The sequence below is a fragment of the Vicia villosa genome, linkage group LG6, assembly GCF_029867415.1.
Source record: "Vicia villosa cultivar HV-30 ecotype Madison, WI linkage group LG6, Vvil1.0, whole genome shotgun sequence".
In the NCBI taxonomy this organism is placed as follows: Eukaryota; Viridiplantae; Streptophyta; class Magnoliopsida; order Fabales; family Fabaceae; genus Vicia; species Vicia villosa.
The window spans coordinates 90,926,002-90,946,467 of NC_081185.1; the positions used below are offsets into that span (position 1 = coordinate 90,926,002).

The window sequence follows — 20,466 nt, forward strand, 5'->3', positions numbered from 1 at the left end:
AAGGGGAAGGTGCTAGCACCCCTTACGCCCATCGTACACGATAGTATCCACCTATGTCTGTTTCTATCTAAAGGGTGTATATCTATGTCTAAAACCTAAATGCGAATGAATGCAAAAGAAACACGGGGAAAAGAAGGAATTATTTACAAGTGTGCTCGCTTAGGCCCCGCGACCCAATGCCTACGCATCCCTTTCAAGAATCAGAGCGACCGTAGTTCGGCTCAAGATTTTCTATGTTTTGGTGTTTTTTAGGTGAACAGAGGTTAAAGTCGCACTCCACGATGCTCGACCTTTGGAGACTTATACGCCTAATTATGGAATGGATTCAACATGTTCTTAAGAATGCCACGAGGGCGAGAGACAGAAGAGAGTTTGGGTGTTTCGAATGGATCCCTTAAGCAAGGGAGATTCGAGTTACCCTTTGGTTTGTGTTTTTTAGAAATTGGGAACTTACACTCGGATGGTTCCCTTAAGCAAGGGAGATCCAAGCACTCGAATGATTCCCTTAAGCAAGGGAGATTCAAGCTTCCATCCCCTATTTAATGATTTTCACTTTTTTATTAATGCTTTTTTTAAGTGTTTTCTTTGTATTTTTTAGAGGGATTTTATTTTGAGTATTTATTAGATGTTTTAATGTTGTAAAAGAAAAAGAATTGAAATGGGGGAACTAACCTATTTTCTAACCTAATTGTCATTCTAATTCCTATTTAAGATCTAAACTAAAATCTAAAGGGAATTAACTAAGAAGAAAGTTGTTTAAGTTGACTAAAGTCAACTTTAACAACTAGGGGTATTTTAGACATTTCTCACAACATGAAAATATTCACACATAAAAAAACAAAGAAGAAAAAAAGAATTAAAGTCTAAACTAACCATGAAAACATTCATATGTACAATACTATTTTTTTATTCATTTTTAAGACTATTTTTATGAATTAAAGCTAAAAAGAAACTATGCATTTTTATTACAAGAACCAATCAAAATTCCAAGAAATCATCAATTAAAAATCTAAACAATTAAACAATTATTCCTAAAAATCTAGTTAGTCAAAAAACTATTTTTGTCACATTTTTGTTTCAATGGAAATTGAATTAATCACACAAAATTAAAAGAAAAACCATTTTAAACAAAGAAAGAAATGTAACAACACAGGGGGTGCTGAAGCAATTGTCAGTTAAACTGAATTTCAGTTAGAATGGCACATGGGCCCTATACATGGGGGTGCGGCCAGCAACAATACTTAGCCCATCTATCCAGAATGTATGTTGTTGTTAGTAAATGGGATGTGTAAGTCAGAAAAAAGATGCATGAGGCCCATGTCACAATCCATTCGTGGCCCAATGTTTCTTTTTGGTTATATCTATTTTCTATTTTTATTCAGCATGTGTCAGAATATTATTCAGACTATGGCTTTTGTATCAAGCAAAACGTGACATACAAGGGCACATAAGATCAATTGGTCACCACTCTCATTTAAGTCACTAAACGCCAAAATACAACCCAGCCAATCAGCATCTAACATCAATTATCCATTATTAAAAAAAACAAATTAATTGAAACAAAAAACGATTGAACGTGGGACACTTGGAAGCAACCCTCATGAGGCTCACGTGAACAGTACCATGAAACATCCTTCTTCTTCTCCGGTGAACAAAACGGCGGCCATGACGGCGCCGATGCGAAAGTGATCGGTAAATAAAAAAGAACCACCATTCCCACTCAATTTTCAACGTAGATTTCAAATATGTCATCGGTTTTAACATTTAAACACTCTATCATCAAGAATCACAACACACAATATTGAATCGGAAAGTAAATCGAGAATACTATGATGCTGAGAAAGATCCAAGAAAACTTACATGTTGGCGAACCGCAAGCTTCAAAAAAACTCTACTATGGCTTTAACAATCTTAGTGCAGAGGAAATAATGAGTCACTTACGACCTTCGTTACGTTCGCAACGATTTCCTTGTGGTTATGAAATGAAACTTCTTGTGAATACCACTGAATCGCCAACTGAACAAAGGTGATGAATATGCAGATTTCTGAACCGTTCTTGACTCGAACATACGAAATCTCCGCAAGCTGCGATCCAATCCTCTAAATCTTGTTGATGTCGAATAGTAGAAACAAAAAATGGATTACTGATGAAGATTCGAGGCTTAAACTTTATTTTTAAACCACAAGGCGATGATGATGATGTACACTGATGAAGATTGATAGAGGTGCTTGATGATGATCTACGGTCACGGAGTTTGTTACAATTTGTAGCAACTTTCGTTTGATAGAGAGAGTGAAGAGAGAGGAACGAGGGAAGATGAGTGTGAAAATCTGAGAGAAGAGAAATGAAGCATGGTCGTTGCAGTGATGGTGATGCTATGCGTTGAGGAGATGATGATGATGAGGATGTGATGAAGGTGGTTGTGGTGGTGTTCTGATCGGAGGGGGTTAGTTATGGTGGCCGGAAATCAGTTATGGTGGTTTGTGATGGTTGTAAAAGTTTGTTAAGAAAGTTGGTTAGGTTATTGAGAGAGTGAAGAGAGAGAGAGAGAGAGAAGAGTAATGGGAAAGAGGAAGAAGAGAAGAATCATGAGAGTGTCCCCTCAAAACGTGAAGGACCTATAGCTTTTATAAGATGAGTGTGCATGGTACTTATCATGTGGTGCAAGAGTAGCATATGTAAGCTTTTCCTTGTACTGGCTGGCAGAAATTTTGAAGTGGCTTACCAAGCTAATGTGTTCAAGATAGTAACTTCATGCCCATGCTTCTCATTCAATACCTCATCATATGACATGAGAATGGTTTTGTCTTAAAGAGGGAATATCATAGCTTAACATTGATGTTGAAGAGATTGATAAATGATTCATGAGTATGCTTGCAAATTGGAGTGAAAATTTAGATTCATCCCTGGCTATAAACATGGGCAAGTGCAAGACACGATTTGGTGAAAATGATCTTTTCCAGTGACTGACTTTAGAGCATGATATCTCAATCCACATTGACCCAAAGTTCATGAAATGAAATATGGAATGGAGTAGAATAGGTTGACCTCAAATTTGGGTATGTAGGATATCTCTAGTTTCATAAAATTTGGTTTGAAAATGACACGCCACCTGTTTGATGAAATGCACGCGTATGCCCTAGGAACCTGGCCCAGCTTGTCATGCAGTGGTGACTTGATGAGGACATGACTTTAAAGTTTCATAAATGATTCAATAAACACCCAATTTACTTGATTCTCGTTTCAATGGATAGAGGGCGTGGTAAAGAGTAGAAATGCCTCAAGAATGCATTCAAAAGATCTTCAGAGTTCCTTGAAATTCAATTGGAAAATGGCATGCCACGTGTTTGATCAAATGCGTCACGCTGCCCAGAATTTTGCCTTGCCAAATGACTTGCTTCAAATGAAAAGTCTCAACTTCACATCTTAATAACTCTTCAACCAAGCTTCAAATGAAGAAGTGTCCAACTATAAAGTTGTTCTCCTCCCTGAGAGGAACAACTTTGATGTTGGAAATTTCTCAAACAAATGCCTTCTGCCACGTGTAAATCGGTGTTAAAGTGGACTGCTCATCCGATGTCAAAAGCCTCAAAAATTTTCTAAGTGTTGGAATTTTCTTATTCTTTTTGGAAATTTTGTCAAACTCTCGATTTTATTTATTTCTTTGATTTTCTTTGACCGATTTTCCACCAAAAGTCCATATTTGACTATTGACCCTGATTTTGACCCAAAAGTCAACATTTCTCGATTTTTCTGATTCCAAACGAATTTCCTGATTAATCCGTTTTCTATCTAATTCTCAATCAGTTTTCGACCAAAGAAGCTCCAATGAATATTTCTTCAAGACAATCACATTTCACATTCAAAATTATCTCCTGATTAAATTTTGACCAAAACGTCAATAGAGTTGACTTTGGTCAACAACCCTAATTTGGAAATCTTGATGAACATGAGATTGTATCTTTTAATCAAAGCTTTGGCTTGGAGACGATAAAACCCTGATTTTAGGAGGATTTAAACGGGAATGAAGCCATACAATCAGACTTCAAATCTTCCCTTATTTTTTATCAGGAATTTCTTCTGCAGAAGCTCTTTTCTTATCAATTTTGGATAGTAACCATGATATGGATGGATGTAATGGATGAATGGTCTAGATGAGGTATGCACATGAATGTAATGTGAAGGCCAATTGGGGAATAAATAAGTGGGAAAATTTTGGGGTGCAACACACAGGTCGCTGTCTCAAGTTCTGCAACAACTGCTCAATCAGAACTTGATAACCCTATTACCTCCGTATTCAATTCCTACAAATCCCGCTCTTGGGTACAAGTATCATGCGAGATGTGCCTATCATTCGAATAGTCCCGGTCATGATACAGAGGATTATGGACCATTGAAGCATAAGATCCAAGATTTAATTGACGACAAGATCATTGACTTCAACTCACCTGAGAAGCCCTACATGGCTAATGTTGTGCACAACCAGAAAGGTCGAGATAAACGCAACCAGCAGGTTGGGGGAGTTCTAATTTCCACACCAACATCACAACCATAACGTAAACATAACGCGCCTAAAAGACAATTCACAAAGATCAACATGACTTTGGCTGAAGCGTTGCAACAGATGCTGAGGAAAGGGCTAATTACTTTGAGGGATCCTCCTCGGAATCCTAACACTTTGTCTCATCAGTATAATCCTAATGCAAGATGTGCTTATCACTCCGACAGCATTGGACATGACACTAATGATTGCTGACCATTAAAGAACAAGATCCAAGATATGATCGATGCTGGTGACTCATCCCAAAACTCCTGTAGTGATCACTACTCCCAGGCACAATCACGACAAGACTGATTAATGTCTGAGTGGATGAACTTTTAATCATTAGCTTTACATTCATTTGCAATTTCTATTTTGTTTGTTTAAACATTTGACTTATGATAGACATTATCTATCTTAATAATCATCATCAGTGCATTGCATATGTTTGTCTTGAATAAATTATTTCGTTATCACTCATTTTAAATTATGTCTTTACTTTACATATGTTTTGTGATATTCAACTCCTGCTAAAGTTGTATGCCTTTTGAGGGAGGATGACGAAAACGATATCGCAACCTCATACAGTATGCTTTTGAACAGACTATGCTGACGATGTACAGACATTGTTTCAATTCCTAAATAGTGGAGATATAAGGATGTTAATCCCTCGTCAACCCCTTTGAGCCTAAGGAGTAGAAGTTTCTTTCTTGTACTGATTAAAACCCTTTATCATAACCTGGGGTAGGATAATTACTCAGTTAACTGAGTTATACTAGCTGTTGTTTATACAAATAATGATGGGTTCCCGCAACAAGCAAGTCATGCAGTCAATGTCCATCAAAAGGAAAAAATGTTAAGTCAAAACCTATGAAAGAGACTTATCAAAAAAAAAGCATCCCACTGACTGTAATCACGAAATAAACAGTTTAGGCAAAAGTTAGGGATAACAAAGTCAAAAAGGAGGTTGCTAAAAATCCTCGACAAAAGAAAACATATCAAAAGCGGTCACTACAAATCCTCGACAAAAGAAAGTATTACCAGAAAGGATGACTGCCTGTCCAAAATTAAATCTCTGATACTTCGACCATCATCAAATGTCAATGTTACAACTTCAAGCTTTGCTAAGGCTTAAACGCAAAGTTAACTAAGCATAGGATCGAAGAACATCACGAAGATTGGGATGAGTATAAATAAATTTTTGAGCCATTATCCTTTGTTTCTTAAACCGTGAACCAAGCCACGCTACAACCCTTGAAAGTCCTAACTGAAGCATGGTTAGTTCGAAAGCATACTGTCACAACAAAGGTATCCTGACTCCTTAAAGATTTACCAAGAATGCTGAGTTGATATCCTGTTTTTTACAAACATCACGTTTTTATAAACATCATGCTTTTACATCTCCAGTTTTAATGTTTTTCAAAAAACTCAAGACAAACGTATGCATTGCATCTCATGAATTCATTATTAAACATATTCTGCTACATAATTTCAAATGTTAACATCAGAAAGAACTTGCACAGGGTATGACTAATGACTCAAAGTTATATCGACCAACAAAGATTATTCCAAAGAAGCAATGTCTCCTACGTATACAAGGGGCATGGCACATTTTGCCCAATCAATCTGGGGCAATCAAGTCAAGATTTCAAGAATATCTCAAGGATGCCAAAACAATCAGGGGCATGCATCCAAGTAGATCTGAAGCTACTTCTCAACCAACATAGGACATTGTCTTGGGCCTATGATTACTAGGGGCATGTCGCCCATAGTGCACATCTCATAAAGTCCTCGCGAGGCGAATCTTTTCAAAGTTCCTACTAACAGGGGCAAGTCTATGCAAGTCCAGTTTGACATCTTGACCAATACTCAGTGGTGTGTCCTAATCAAACCCAGGAATGGTAATATTGGGGATAACTTTCAAGACACCCATGTCTCCCCACAGAGCCGGGTTCACAAGATCATATCCCCACAGAGTAATCATTAAGAAGATATCTTCAAATGCTCTCGTCCCGACAAAGACATGGCTCTCCAACAGAGTTTACACCTTCAACACTACCGGTTCTCCTACACTTTGCTCTTCTCCAACATGGTTTATTAATATCTCTAATCCCCAATCAGGGTACATCAAGTTACTGCTCATCCCCAAGCAGAAATCATAAACCCCAGCTGCATATCTTCAAAACAAGATAAAGACATCAGGGTTCCGATCAAGATACTTCGTATGATATGAATCATGATCATACATCGCATACATATCCATACATTGCACATAGTATCTCATGATAAACTCATGCACAACATACAAAGTTTCTCATTTATTTTGAGGGACTCATTACGTCATACATGCATCATGACATTGCATAAAAATTGCTATACCTATTTCACAACGCAGGTACATACAAATGAACAAAATTTCCAAATCTCCAAGATCTAATTCATCTACTACGAACGGTACTGACACGGTCAACGCTCGAAGATCTAATTCATTCACCACGAACGGCGATGACACGATCATTCTCAAAGATCTAATTCAGCTACTACGAACGGTACTGACACGATCATCTTCCAAGATTTAATTCATTTACCACGAACGGTGGTGACACGATCATTTTCAAAGATCTAATTCAGTTACTACGAACGATACTGACACGGATAGAGATCTAATTCCATCATCACGAACGGTGTGGACACGATCAACTACCTCCTCAGTCTAATTCAGTTACTACGAACGGTGCTGACACGACAGAAGGATCTAATTCCATCATCACGAACAGTGTGGACACGATCTATTATCCCCTAAAGTCTAATTCAGTTTCTACGAATGGTGCTGACACGACAAGAGATATAATTCTATCATCACGAACGGTGTGGACACGATCATCTTCCCAAGATCTAATTCAGGTGCTACGAACGGTACTGACACGATCAACCCTTAAGGGTCTAATTCTATCATCACGAACGGTGTAGACACGATCATCTTTCCAAGATCTAATTCAGGTATTACAAACGGTGCTGACACGATCAACTCTCAAAGATCTAATTCATCTACTACGGACAGTAATGACACGATCAACATTCAAACAACTACTTCTCAAACACTTCAAACATAATCTAATGCATGCTCAACTGGATGGCATCTTTAAGCCCATCCCCATCATACACCTGGATGGCATCTTTAAGCCCATCTCCGGAAAGTCCCTTCATCATCAGCAAGGGCAAATTTCTTGATATTCTAGTGTTCAATCCTCTTCTACCTTCAGATTCCGACAGGCACACATGCCAATCTACATCTTCAGATATAAGAAGATTGAACAGGGGCAGCTGTCATACCCCAAAATTTGCCCACCACATTTTTACACTCAAGCTCATCCAAGTATCAACAGCTCAAGATCTAAGTGGATGCATACTCTCCTAATCAACTACCCTCCAACTATGGTTTTGATCTTCTCAAAGAAAAGTTAGGTTCTAATGCCTCAAATGAACTCCATGGCTTCTCATATGATTCAAAGTATCCTCAAGCCAAGTTGCAAGCTCTGATTCATAAGATTGCTCAATCAAAAGTTCAAATGGTCAACAGTCGACTGATTTAACCTAAAAGTCAACTGTGGTCAAAGTACAGTCAAAATTCCTGATTTTTGGTCAACATCCTTATTTTGAAGTATAATTCACCATTTGATCAAGGATTGATCATGGTTCATCAAGGAAAGATCAGAAATCAACAAATCCAAAAGTTTCTAAATTAGGGATTTCGTAGGAGAAAGTCAACTGAACTTTGACCAGCCATAACTCCTACATGGAACATCAGAAATTTTCCATTCAAAGCTCAATTTTAAGGAAATTGAACTCTCTACAAATTTGTCTCTCACATGCCAAGTCTAAAAATGCTTCATTTGAGAGATATGGACCAAAATATTATAGGTCCTTTTCAAAAGTCAACCAAAAGTCATTTTTTTCAAAAAGAGCATACGAGGAGCATGGAAAATTATTTTGACATGAAACCAAAAACATTGGTTAGAGGACTCTTTAAGGTTTCTAAAAAGTCCTAGAACTCCTCCATACCTCAAAAATTGAGGGAGATATGCCTTGTCAAAGTTGGACGATTTTGAGAAGGAAAATGTGAAGAAAAATGCTTCAAAATGAATCTTTTTGTAAAAAGACCCAATCTTTTTTGATTCAATCTTGCTCCCCAAGTTATCTAGAAGATCCAAGTCTAATGCCATGAATATTTGACAATTATTTGATTTTTATTGAATTTTTATTCATTAAAAATATGATTTAAATCAAATAATCAAAGAAATATGAAAATATTTGATTTGGTTATATATTTTAATCATCAATTACATTATGGACCATATATTTGATTGAAATTCGTGCAAAGCGAATGGATGGAAAAAAGATTGAATTTGTGCTAATTTAGAAAGATTTCATGGAGATTTTCAATCAATTTCCAATGGCATGATTCAATAGGATTCTTTGCAAAATTATCAACCTAAATTAGTCCACTATATAAACACAATGCTTCAGAGGGAAAGGGGTCGAAAATTACAAGGATTTGCAGTCAAGAAGAATTGATAAAAAACTCAAAAATTCAAGACAAAGAGCAATCTCGGATTCCGAATTTCAGCAAGATTCAAGCCAAGCACAAGGTCTCAATCAATTCCTGGGAGTCTCCTGAAGGTATTGCAACTCTCAACATTGGCCAAAACGCTCAGAACCACCATCACCATACCCTACGGTTTGTTCATATGTTTTCGAATTCAATTACATCCATACATACATCTTAAACGAATTTTGAATCCATATTTGTGTTTATATCGGTGATTGCATGATTCTGGACGTTTAATTTGATTTTGGTTGAGGTATGAAAGCTCTGCCATGTTTAGGGTTCATAGTCACGATTTTGGGGTATGCGCCTCTACATATCAGCTAGTAGATTTACAAAGACTAGAATCTGAAGGTCCAGAAGGCGCCTCCCCACCATGGACTCCCAAGGACCTATCTCATACAAGTAGAGCTAGGTTTCTTCAAATTCTCTTTTATTTTTCTTTTATTTTCATTTATTTATTTGTTTTGTTTATTAATATTTGTTCTAAAAATATTTTAAAATGTCCTTTTTTTCACAAGATCATTATTTTAATAATATTTATTTAATTAATTTATTCTAATAATAATAATAATTTGTTTTATTTATTTGTTTAATTTTAATTAATTTTATTCATTGATTAAAAATTAACATTAGGGTTAGGATATCTAATCGAAACTTTATTTTCACTGATTTAATTAATTAGGTTTAAAAAACCAATAATTAATTAAATTTGATTTTATTTATTCTATTAACCATGATAATTTGTGCCCTAATCAGGGTTTACGAGGATCCTTCCTACATTGAAATTTCCTCTTTTCTTTGTGCAGTTTCAGGGTTAGCACCAGGGTTTCCTCCGACTACGAACCATATCAGATCAAAGCTAAGTCCCCGATTCTATCTCTTTTTACAATTATTTTTGCCTTTAATTTAATATCAGTTATTTTTGCCTTTTAATTGCAATTATTTATTTTTGCCTTTCTAATAAATGAACTGGCCATACACTCACCCCTTTGTGTTTGTTTTCCCTTTTCCCAATTTTTAGGGTTAGCCAACCGTCAAAGCTCAAGAGTCGGTAATCCTAAAACCTATCTGATTTATTTTCCTTAATTATTATTTATGTCAAACCTATTGCAGTGCTGGTCCCCGGGTTTCTTTTTCCCTTTCCCCATAATATTTTTGTAACTGCTTCCTGGTGTATTGTTTGGCCTTGAAGGCACTTAACCTGTCATTATATTATTGTGTGGTTAGTAATCCTAGGGAGTGGTAACTTTGAATTGAATTTAGAATAACTAATTATAAGATAATTTCTGAATTAATCACGTGATTGTTGCACCCACACACCTTTTATGGTACCTCTCCTGTTGCCTGTTGTCTGTTGCATGTTGCCTTGTGTTTTTTGCAGAATAGCCTTGTCCCTCGAGTACGAGGATACCTCAGCAATGTTGCCCTCAGTTCATTCTCAAGGTCATAAGTCCCTAATGATACTGCCTTCGATTCGCCAAATATGACCTCGCCCCTCGAAGTTGCCTACGAAGTGTTGAGGTATCCTCTGGTTGCCTAACGAAGATGGCTATTCTGATCCTTCCCTTAGACTACCTGCCCCTCTATGGCATGGGACAGTCTTATGGCGAACGATAATTCGACGACCCTTCAACCTCCAAATCGAAAGACTTCCTGCCCTCTTATGGTATGGATAGACCCTTTCACCCTGAAAGGCTAAAGAACATTTTTCATCGAACCAGGTAATTTGCTCCTAATTGCCTTGCTCTGGTTTAAAATCTCTTTCTACCCTTTTCTCAAAAATCTTCAAAAAGCAACGCTTATTTACAAGCTAAAGTCTTATTTCATTTCTACACTTTTGAAAACAAAAAGAGCAAAGCAATTAAGAGCCCATGGAAAGCCATGGATGCAAAGGGTGCCTTACACCTTCCCTTTGCATAAATTACCCCCCGAACTCAAAATTTCTTTTAAAGGTTTTTTCTGTTCTTTTAGCCTTTCTGATATTTGGATAAAATAAAAGTCGATAGCGACTCTTGCTTACCGCGACATTTCAATAAAGTCAGTTCACCGTATTACACACGAGCAGTTGGCTTGTGCAGGGTTAGTCACAACAGGTTGGTTGTGCATGAGTTAATGGATGTTATATATGTGGATCAGATCACCGAACAGTCTATTGCAGTTAGTCACGAGTAGTTGGCTTGTGCAGGGTTAGTCACAGCAGTTGGCTGTGCAGGAGTCAATGGATGTTACTCCCTCCGTCTCATAATAAATGTCCTATTTGACCAATGCGCGGTTTTTAAGAAAATGATTGGATGTGTTGGTTTTAGTAAAAAAGTTAATGTCATTTACTAGAATACCCCTATTAATAGTAGTTGAATAACGTGAAAGTTAATAAATAGGGGTATAATAGTGGAAATATAATAATGATTGATGCATTGGAATTGTAAATGGACAATTAATTTGAGACAAAGAAAAAATGCAAATGAGACACTTATTATGAGACGGAGGAAGTATATCTGTGGATCAGATCACTGAATAGTCCATTGCAGTTAGTCGCGAGCAGTTGGCTTGTGCAAGGTTACTAGATTGATGAACATTATATCTCGCGGAGATCACTGAACGGTTCAGTCATCTAGGGGTTAGTCACTCGCGGGTAGCTTGTGCAGGGTTAGTCACAACAGTTGGCTGTGCAGGTTGTTAGTCACGACGGTTGATCGTGCAGAAGTTTGGTTATAGTGGATTAAGTCCTCTGTTGAGAGGCAAATCACCTGAGGAGGGTGGACTGGAGGTAGCCTTATTCAGAAGGTGAACTAGGATAAAAATGAATGCGTCTTTTACTTTTTGTACAATTCATTTTACTCAGAACATTCACGCAGAATGTCTTCAGAACTATACTGAGACAAGTTAGAAGTTCTGATGATATACATAAGTTAAAATGAATATCTCATTGGTTATGCAACTCCAATCCAAACATGCTTCTGCAACATTAAAGCATATCCATAAGACGAGATACTAAGAGAAAGAAAAGAATTTAGAGAAAGAGAATTTTAATTTGATAAAGAACACAATTCAGTCTCCCCCTTTCTTGTGTTTTTCTCCACCTTCATATTATGTTTTTATTAAGTGAAAAAGATTTCATAACAGGTGCAAGAAACAACTGTAGTGAAATATGGAATACATAACCACGGTTTAATGAAAGAACCGTGGTTGTTATACTTTCAATTTTTGAATAAAAAAATACGTTAAGAACTACGATGAAATGTTTCTTAATTTAATAAAATAAATTAATGTGCGTAAAAAATAAGATATTACCACGGTGAATAAATGGTCGTCGTAATATATCTTTATTGAAGGCATGTTTTGTAGTAGTTTAAAAATATTCAAGGATGCTATTGTTGAGTCAATAACCAAGCAAACATTTATATTAAAATGAGTGTAAGAAATCTATTTAGTTATTGTTATTGTTGAGGTAATCACATTAAATTAGTACAACCCTGTTATCCTAAATCTATTTAGTTGTAAATTAATTCATAAATATGCTTTATTGTGCCTTTGTTTGAGACTTACTTTATTGTATATTTCTTTTGAGACATGTTTATGAATAATAACATAACTTTTGTAGTAAATAAATTATAAGAAATACAAGAAAACCAACTATACTAAAAATCTCAAAAAAAAACAAATTAGGCATAATCCTCTACTCATCTTTCATCTTTCATCAGTGAAACTCTACTAATAGCTTCTTATAACCATAAAGTATAATCTGCATATAAAACAAGTGATGGTTAGCATCACATCACATGATATGATGGATGATAATTCAATGTAAAATATACACACTACATCATATGCTTATGCTATTAAACTAACTCAAGAATAATTATTTTTCACTTAACTGTTACCACCACCAGCACACACATACATACATAAAACACTTCATAGTTCTATTTGGAGACTCACACCTATACATGGCTTCACAATCGGAAACACAGTCCCAAGCTGTAAAGTAAAATAAGAATAAGGAAAAGTTACTGAAAAGTATGTATGAATTGTAAAGAAGAAAAAAAAATTAAAATAAGCATACAAGGCTTACCAACAATATGGAATAAAGTAAGAAACAAGGAAAGAAGAAGTATTATAGCATAAAAGTTTTTGAGAAATTTGGCCATCTATACTTTTCAACCTTTTACATGTAACAAGAAAGTTGTTGAATCACTTTATATAGTAAAACTCCCTATGTAATTAGAGTATAATAATGTGTCACATTTGTCTCTTTAGCTAAACAATTAATCACTTGATCTTAATTAGATAGTCATTATGCTTTACCAACCTTTCAATATTTCCACTTCATATCTAACCTTTCGTTACACAAAACCAAAGTGAAATTGGTATATAATGATTTGAACAAAGTTTGAGGTTGGAGTTTTATAGATGTAACAAATAGAAAATCATTCCCTCACTTTCTAATGTAAAAAATGCCTCCTTAGAATAATTATAAAATTTCTCTTATGTATTGGGTTTATACTTTTAACTCACTCTCTTTGTCGTGTCCTATAATTTCACAATAAAATGAAGTTATAGAAAGAAAAGTAAATATTTTTAAGAAATGTTATGCACTTTTGGCCAAATCGCATCTAGAAATGATGCATCTAGTGAAGAAGACTCTGGACACATGACGTTAATGGATCTGGTCTTAATCATCACTGTAAGTATCAGACTTCCCACCCAAAAAATCTTATTTTAGAAAAAAGGAATATCCAATGAAAACTAGATCATCACTCAAGTGACACATGTACATTTTGTTGACACTTCGGATTCTACAAAATTTTCTTTAGTACGAAGAGAACATCATCCGAACAAAGTAATTTTTCATTAGAATATTTAATGAAAAATAAGTTTTGGAAACTAATTGTTCTAATCATCTAAAGAAGCTTTAACTCTTAGTTCAAGATAAAGGACAAGGTTCAAAGAAAAACTCAATTAGTCATTTTTTACTAATGAATTATTTTGTGACATTCAAAAAAAAATAATGTACTATTAAATTATTTATCTTCCTATCATGAGTGTCATTTTCATTTCAATTCATAACATCTCTAAAAAATAATTAAAAATAAATAAATCTAAGAGTGACACTTCTTCTTGCAGTTTTCAACCACAAAGAGGCGAGTTGTATCACACCTAATTGAGCAGTATTTTTCAGGAATGATAGGGTTGAAGTCACGTCAAAATCTGGTATATCCTTTATTCTTTATGATGAACTATTTTTCTTTAAGTATTTTTTACTTTTGAACTATTTTCCCTTTTCCCGGCGCATTTCCTTTAATAGCCTCCTTCATGTGTAGGGCATCTTTCAGACTTTGGATCTTAAGCATTTTGATTATCAATTGATTAGGCCCAAGGAATAAACCATATTCCTTTTTATTATCCATTAGTACATGTACTAAGAGTAGTATGCAACATGTGTAAAAGATAACACATCTCATAACAAACCTCTTGTGTAGGCCGGCTATTGTAACGCTCCAAAATAACTTTTTCAAACTTTGTCCTTTAGTTCTCATTTGTATCTCTTTAGCTTTACAACTCAGCCCTAGTTAGCTTTTAAAACTTTGCCACATCAGTCATAATGTTGAGATTAAATACTTCTACCAACATCTTCTAGCCCAAGGCCTGTTGAGTAGTGGTCATAAATTTCTGACGCGACATAACTTGTCACCAGAGTTACTCTTACACATACACAAAAACACATAAAAATAAAAATAAAGAGCGCTTAATGTGTTCATTACTATTTAAACAAAAAATATACAAACACAAATAAATAACTCTAATAAAACCTAACTTTTCCATTTAATTCAAGTATTGAAGGCTTAAATATTTCACAAATAAGGAGTTATCAATATCTATCCCCCATTGCAAAAAAAGGTCAGGGTGACATTGACATATGTAATTCTGACAGGAGGCGATGTGAAATATATGTGTCTTTGGCATTGATCACATCTTTGTTTACTTGGCAATTTGGTAAACAAAGATAAGTTTCAATTTACTTAAGGAATTTAACTCGAAAAGATATCAGACATATTGTGCAAAAGTTTGTAAGTTCGAACAGTCTTGACATTAAAGTCAAAAACTATAAGAAGATAGTAAAAAAGGTACTTTAAATGCAATAAAGTAACTTGAATGCAATAAATGACTGAAAATAAAGAACTTAACTCATAAAATGGAATGCGAACACATACATTGTAGACCACTCTTTTCTCTTAACACTGATACTTTAAGTTTCTAAAGTTTGTTGTGGACCCGAAAAACATAAACAAACATTGCTTATATACTAGTCCTAATATAACCGTCTATAATGATCGACTTAGTAAACTTCACCATGTTCCCAAAGTCATGAAAACTAATTTCTGCAAACTTTGCACATGTTTTGGAATAACCCTCTGATCTTATCCAATCCTAGCCTTGTTTGACTATACACGGTTGTTTTCCACTTGGAAACCTCAAAATTTTGCCTAAGTCCAAAACATATATTTTTGGTCTTTGTGATACCACAAGTTTGACAAAAAATCATTTCGCCCTTCGAAGGGACGAATTATAAAAATGGCCGAGACTGACCATTTCGATTTAAAGTTCTACTTATTTCTCAAAATCGATTCTAATCTTTAAACCCTGAAGCCTTGGGTCAAAAATATGAGATAGCAAATTGTCCCCCTAAAATGCCATTTTTCGACTGAATTTTCATCGAAACAAGAGAAAAATGGTGTTTTTGAACTATTTTCGATACTATTCACAGTGTTCCGCTGACGTCACCTTCATCATTACAACTTCACACACGTTGTCGCTTCCGATGGATTTTTGTAGAAAATTGCATGATTACTACTTTTTTTAGGAGATTGTGGGTCTACAAATTTTGAAACCTCTACCAACTCATCCACTTCCTGATCACAAAACATCTCCAACTGCCATGCGCATGCCATTTGTCAGTTACTTTGAGAGTTAACTCTCCTTTAAATACTCACTCAGTTAATATTTTCATTCTTCTTCCATTTGTGTTCTCTAAACATACTCTTGTGCACAGAAAGAAAAACTCTCCATTTCCATCTTCCTTCAACATTGGAAGCTTCTATTTCATGCTCCAAGACAAACACCAACAAGAACCCCTTGGCCTTTGTCATCCCTTTATCAGAAGAAGAAACTATTGGAAGCTTCATTCCGAAACCACCACAAGACAAAGATAAAATCTCCGTCTAGAAATCTCAGGTACTCATACCATTTTCCATCTCCAATAAACTGCTAGCTTTTTTAGGTCTGTGTTATACTCCAAAATCACTCCTTGAAAAACTGAAAGAATTCTCTCCATGTTATCTCCCCAGAATGCCTTTTGCGTTTGAAAAACACGTGTTAGATTTAAAGTTTTTAGACCTTTTTGAATGTATTTTTCGATCAGCCCCCATGCTCAATAGTATATAGTACATTGCGTGGCTCGACAGGGTATAAAGCCAATGAAAGGAACAGTGGGACAACTTAGGAATTTTAGACCAAATCCAACTTTATAGGACTGGCCCTAGGTATAACCCATGTATGCTAATTGCTTCGATCTTCTTAGGAGAAGTATTTGATCCCACTCTAGAAACCAATTTAGAATTTAACTTCGAAAATCCTGGCTTTAAATAGTACATTATCGATCACCATGACAAAGTCAACAAAGAAGTTTCCAACATGGAACATGTCACCTTTTTTACCTTTTGGCTTTCTTCCTTATGTCTTTGCTAAGGATTTTTGCAAATAGAAAAGGGTTACATTCCTTTGGCAATTCAGCTTCATGAGGGTCGAAAAATATTCCTAGGTAAACTGCAATTGGAAGATCTGTACTTGTCATTAGGTAATGCTTCCCACAAACTGAAATATCTTTTTGAGTTAAAAAAGAAATACCTTCTTGTTGGTCCTTTATGGTTATTACAACTTTGGCTAAACGATACCTTCGAACCAAAGTTGCACGTTACCATATCATAGGAACTTATATTGGAAACACAATCTCGATATATCGAATGTAGTAGGCTTACCTTAGTCACTCCCAGGGATAACTATAGGAATATCGTTTTCTTGAGATACATTAACATGTTTCTTGAAACAATAGTGTTTGTTTCTACCACTTATTGGAAAGTATGAGGAGTTCCTAGTACTTATTGGGGAAAGTAATAAGCTTAAAGTCCACATCTCAAGTGACCTTGACACAACATATCCACCGAATTATTAAGGAATTAAGTATATATATTATTTCTCTTACATATACAACATCTCTATTTCTAGTCGATTTGAGACTTAACCACTCACACTTGAGTCCAACAATTCCCCCCTCCGGAAGTGTAAGCCACCTTTATCACTAGACATTTTCCATACTAGGATCTTACTCTCAATCCCTTACCAAGCCTCAACTGTGCTTTGTTACCACTTACTCGAGAGTGTGAGGAAAGTTAAGAGAGAGATGGGATAAACATTAAGGACACATAAGATAAATTGACACCGCATCTCCTCTTGAAATCTTAAGGTATTAGGTATATGGATCATTTCTCTTATATATTCAATATTTCGTCCATTTCTATTTAATGTTTGACATAACCATTCACACTTGAATTCAAAAATATATTCAACAAGTGAGAACCACCCTCATCACTAGTTTTGATCTGTTGAGAAACAAATGTGGGTTGCGTAAGTCTCACATTGGATGAAAAAGTGGAGGTTGAAAATTTTATGAGAGGACTCATACATCTATTGTCTTAAGGTTTTGAGTGAATATGCGGTGTCTCTCTCACTTGTTTGGGTGAGTGTTTGAACTTTAGGTGAGTCTTTGACCCAATATAAATGCATCCCCTCATGATGACCCATCACTGGTATAAGAGCTGATGGTTCGAGTAAGGGACTGACTATTTGTATCGAAAGTATTCCTGATATGATGGTGGTCAGGTGGCATTTTCCGTTGAAATGCCCGTGACGTGGTAAGGGTGTCTGTCAACGACACTACAAGTATGTGGATGAAAGGATTTTTGCTTGAGGGGGAGCATAGTGGATGGACTCACACTTAGGGGTGGTATTGAGGAAAAATGAGGTTTCGATACAACTTCAAAATTTTAAAACATCGGATATATAGTTATATCTCTTGGACATTCAATATTTTCTTTGTTACAAATTTATGGTGTAACTTAATCACACATTTGAATCAGCACAACTAAATTACCCACAAATGTAACAACATAATTGTGCGAACTTCCACGCACCTAGGAGTTTGTAAGGCTTCTTAGAGCATCTCCAATGGTGCAACTTAGTACATTTGAGTTTTTTATGGGACCCACTAAGCCACATCATATTAAAAGAATTTATTTAATTTTAACTTTAATAAAAATTTGATATGGGTCCCACAACTTTACCTCATAACTTGATTTGATTGGGTACTACAATCTTTTAGTTGTTGCATTGCAATGCAACTCTATTATGACATGACAAATTTTTTAAATATTTAATTATTAAATTAATGGTACAAGTGAAGAACTCAATAGAAAAAACTACCATTAGAGATGGTCTTAGATTTCTATGTTATAGAGAAATATTTTTTTAAAAGTTTTTTCTTTTCTCTTTACGTTTTCTTCTTGGTATTTTAGCCCCGTCTAATTGCCAAAAACGAAAGAGAATATACATAGTAAAATTCATATTAATTAACTATATCGAAGTCAAACACATGGGAACTGAAAAAATATCTAAAAATATAACATGTGCTAGTATTCAACAAAATGAAATACCTTAATTCTTAATCCAAATGTCACCTATCATAGCAAAATCTCAAATTACAAGAAGTTTTAGTTTTAACATCAATGTCGGTGTTACATAAGTAAATAGTAATTCTTGTAATATGACAATATCTTTGGCTTGAAGATACTAGGTGTGACCTACATCCAGCGGCACAGCTGCACCATAAGATCAAAACACATATATGAATTAGATAAGTAATTGAAAACATGTTATTATTACAATACAAGAGGAACACATATAGTAAAACAAACACAAAAAACAATAAAAATAAAACAAAATAAAAAAAACTTGTCAATAAGGGCATTTGCGTTGGACGTAATGGAGAATTATGGTTGAGTAAAAAATTGTTAAACTTAACTGTGAGCGCAAACACATTCATTTTCAACGCACTTCATAGAGTAATGAATGGAACATGGAAAATATAGACAATTAGCATCAGAATCACACGTTCTTGTAATCTCTTTTGGTGCAACCCTAGGAGGAACATGCCTTCTTCTTCTTCCTAAACAAAAGATAAGAATAAAAAAAATATTACAGAAAGAGATGAAGTATTGTGTATAAAAAAAAAATGAGAATATGAGTTTACCATCAACTTCGACTACAACAAGAAATATGGAAACAAAAAGGATCATAGTAAAAACATATTTCAGAATTTCAGCCATTTTTGCACCTATGCATGTAACAAAGTAGAACATTATTTTATCACTTCATATAGTAAAAGACCTTATGCTATATACTTTTATTGATTTTTTTTTTTTTTTTTGCAAGAAACCCTTCATTAAAATTAGAAAAACTATTGTTCAAAAAAATTTAAAATAATTATTGAATGTCTCCAAAGTACATTGATATCATGTTTGTCCCTTTAGCACATGTAACTGATCGATCACTTGAACTTGGAACCAAACTTACATCAAGTAATTGTTATTTTATTTTTTGTTTACCATTATTTTTTACATCTTATCTAGCCTTTTATAATCAACATAGGAAAACCTAAAGTGTATTATGTTGTTCTTTGAGAAACTGAACTCATATTCATACATTTCTTATTAAATTTTATTGATAAATAAAATGTGGCTTAAATGAAAAGACTCAAATATATGTCTCCAATAAGATTAGGGGATAACTTTTTATCAATCGCAAAAAAGTTAGATACTATATCTTTAGTGAATGACATGATATCATTTAGTTTTAACATATTTAAGTATTTATTAAATAGTACAATTATTTTGATAAAAAAAAATAGTACAGTTATTTATTGTCTTCAAAACATTTTACACTAATAGATAACCTTACTCAATTTTATAGGAGTTGGATAAATAAGAATTCACCATAAAATTAGAGTATTTCTTATTGCACGCTATATAGTTAAAAAAAAAAACCCTTTGAAAAATCGAAATTGTCCCTCAATTTCCAAAAAAATATATTTCTCGACGCACCTTATGCATCACACAAAAGAGAGCAAATTTGGTGCCACCTGACCTAGAGTCAAATTAAAAATTATTCTGGAGATATATCTTTGGGAATGTGATATAATAAATT

General features: G+C 34.7%; 1 long non-coding RNA gene across 1 annotated transcript; it reads right to left on the reverse strand.

The window, feature by feature from the left end:
• Positions 1-12,599: 12,599 nt before the first annotated feature.
• On the reverse strand, positions 12,600-13,317 carry LOC131611864 (uncharacterized). The gene is made up of 3 exons (XR_009287213.1): positions 13,223-13,317; positions 13,026-13,128; positions 12,600-12,892 (listed from the first exon to the last, which is right to left on the reverse strand). It is a non-coding gene; the product is annotated as an uncharacterized LOC131611864 (long non-coding RNA).
• Between the last annotated feature and the right edge of the window lie 7,149 nt (positions 13,318-20,466).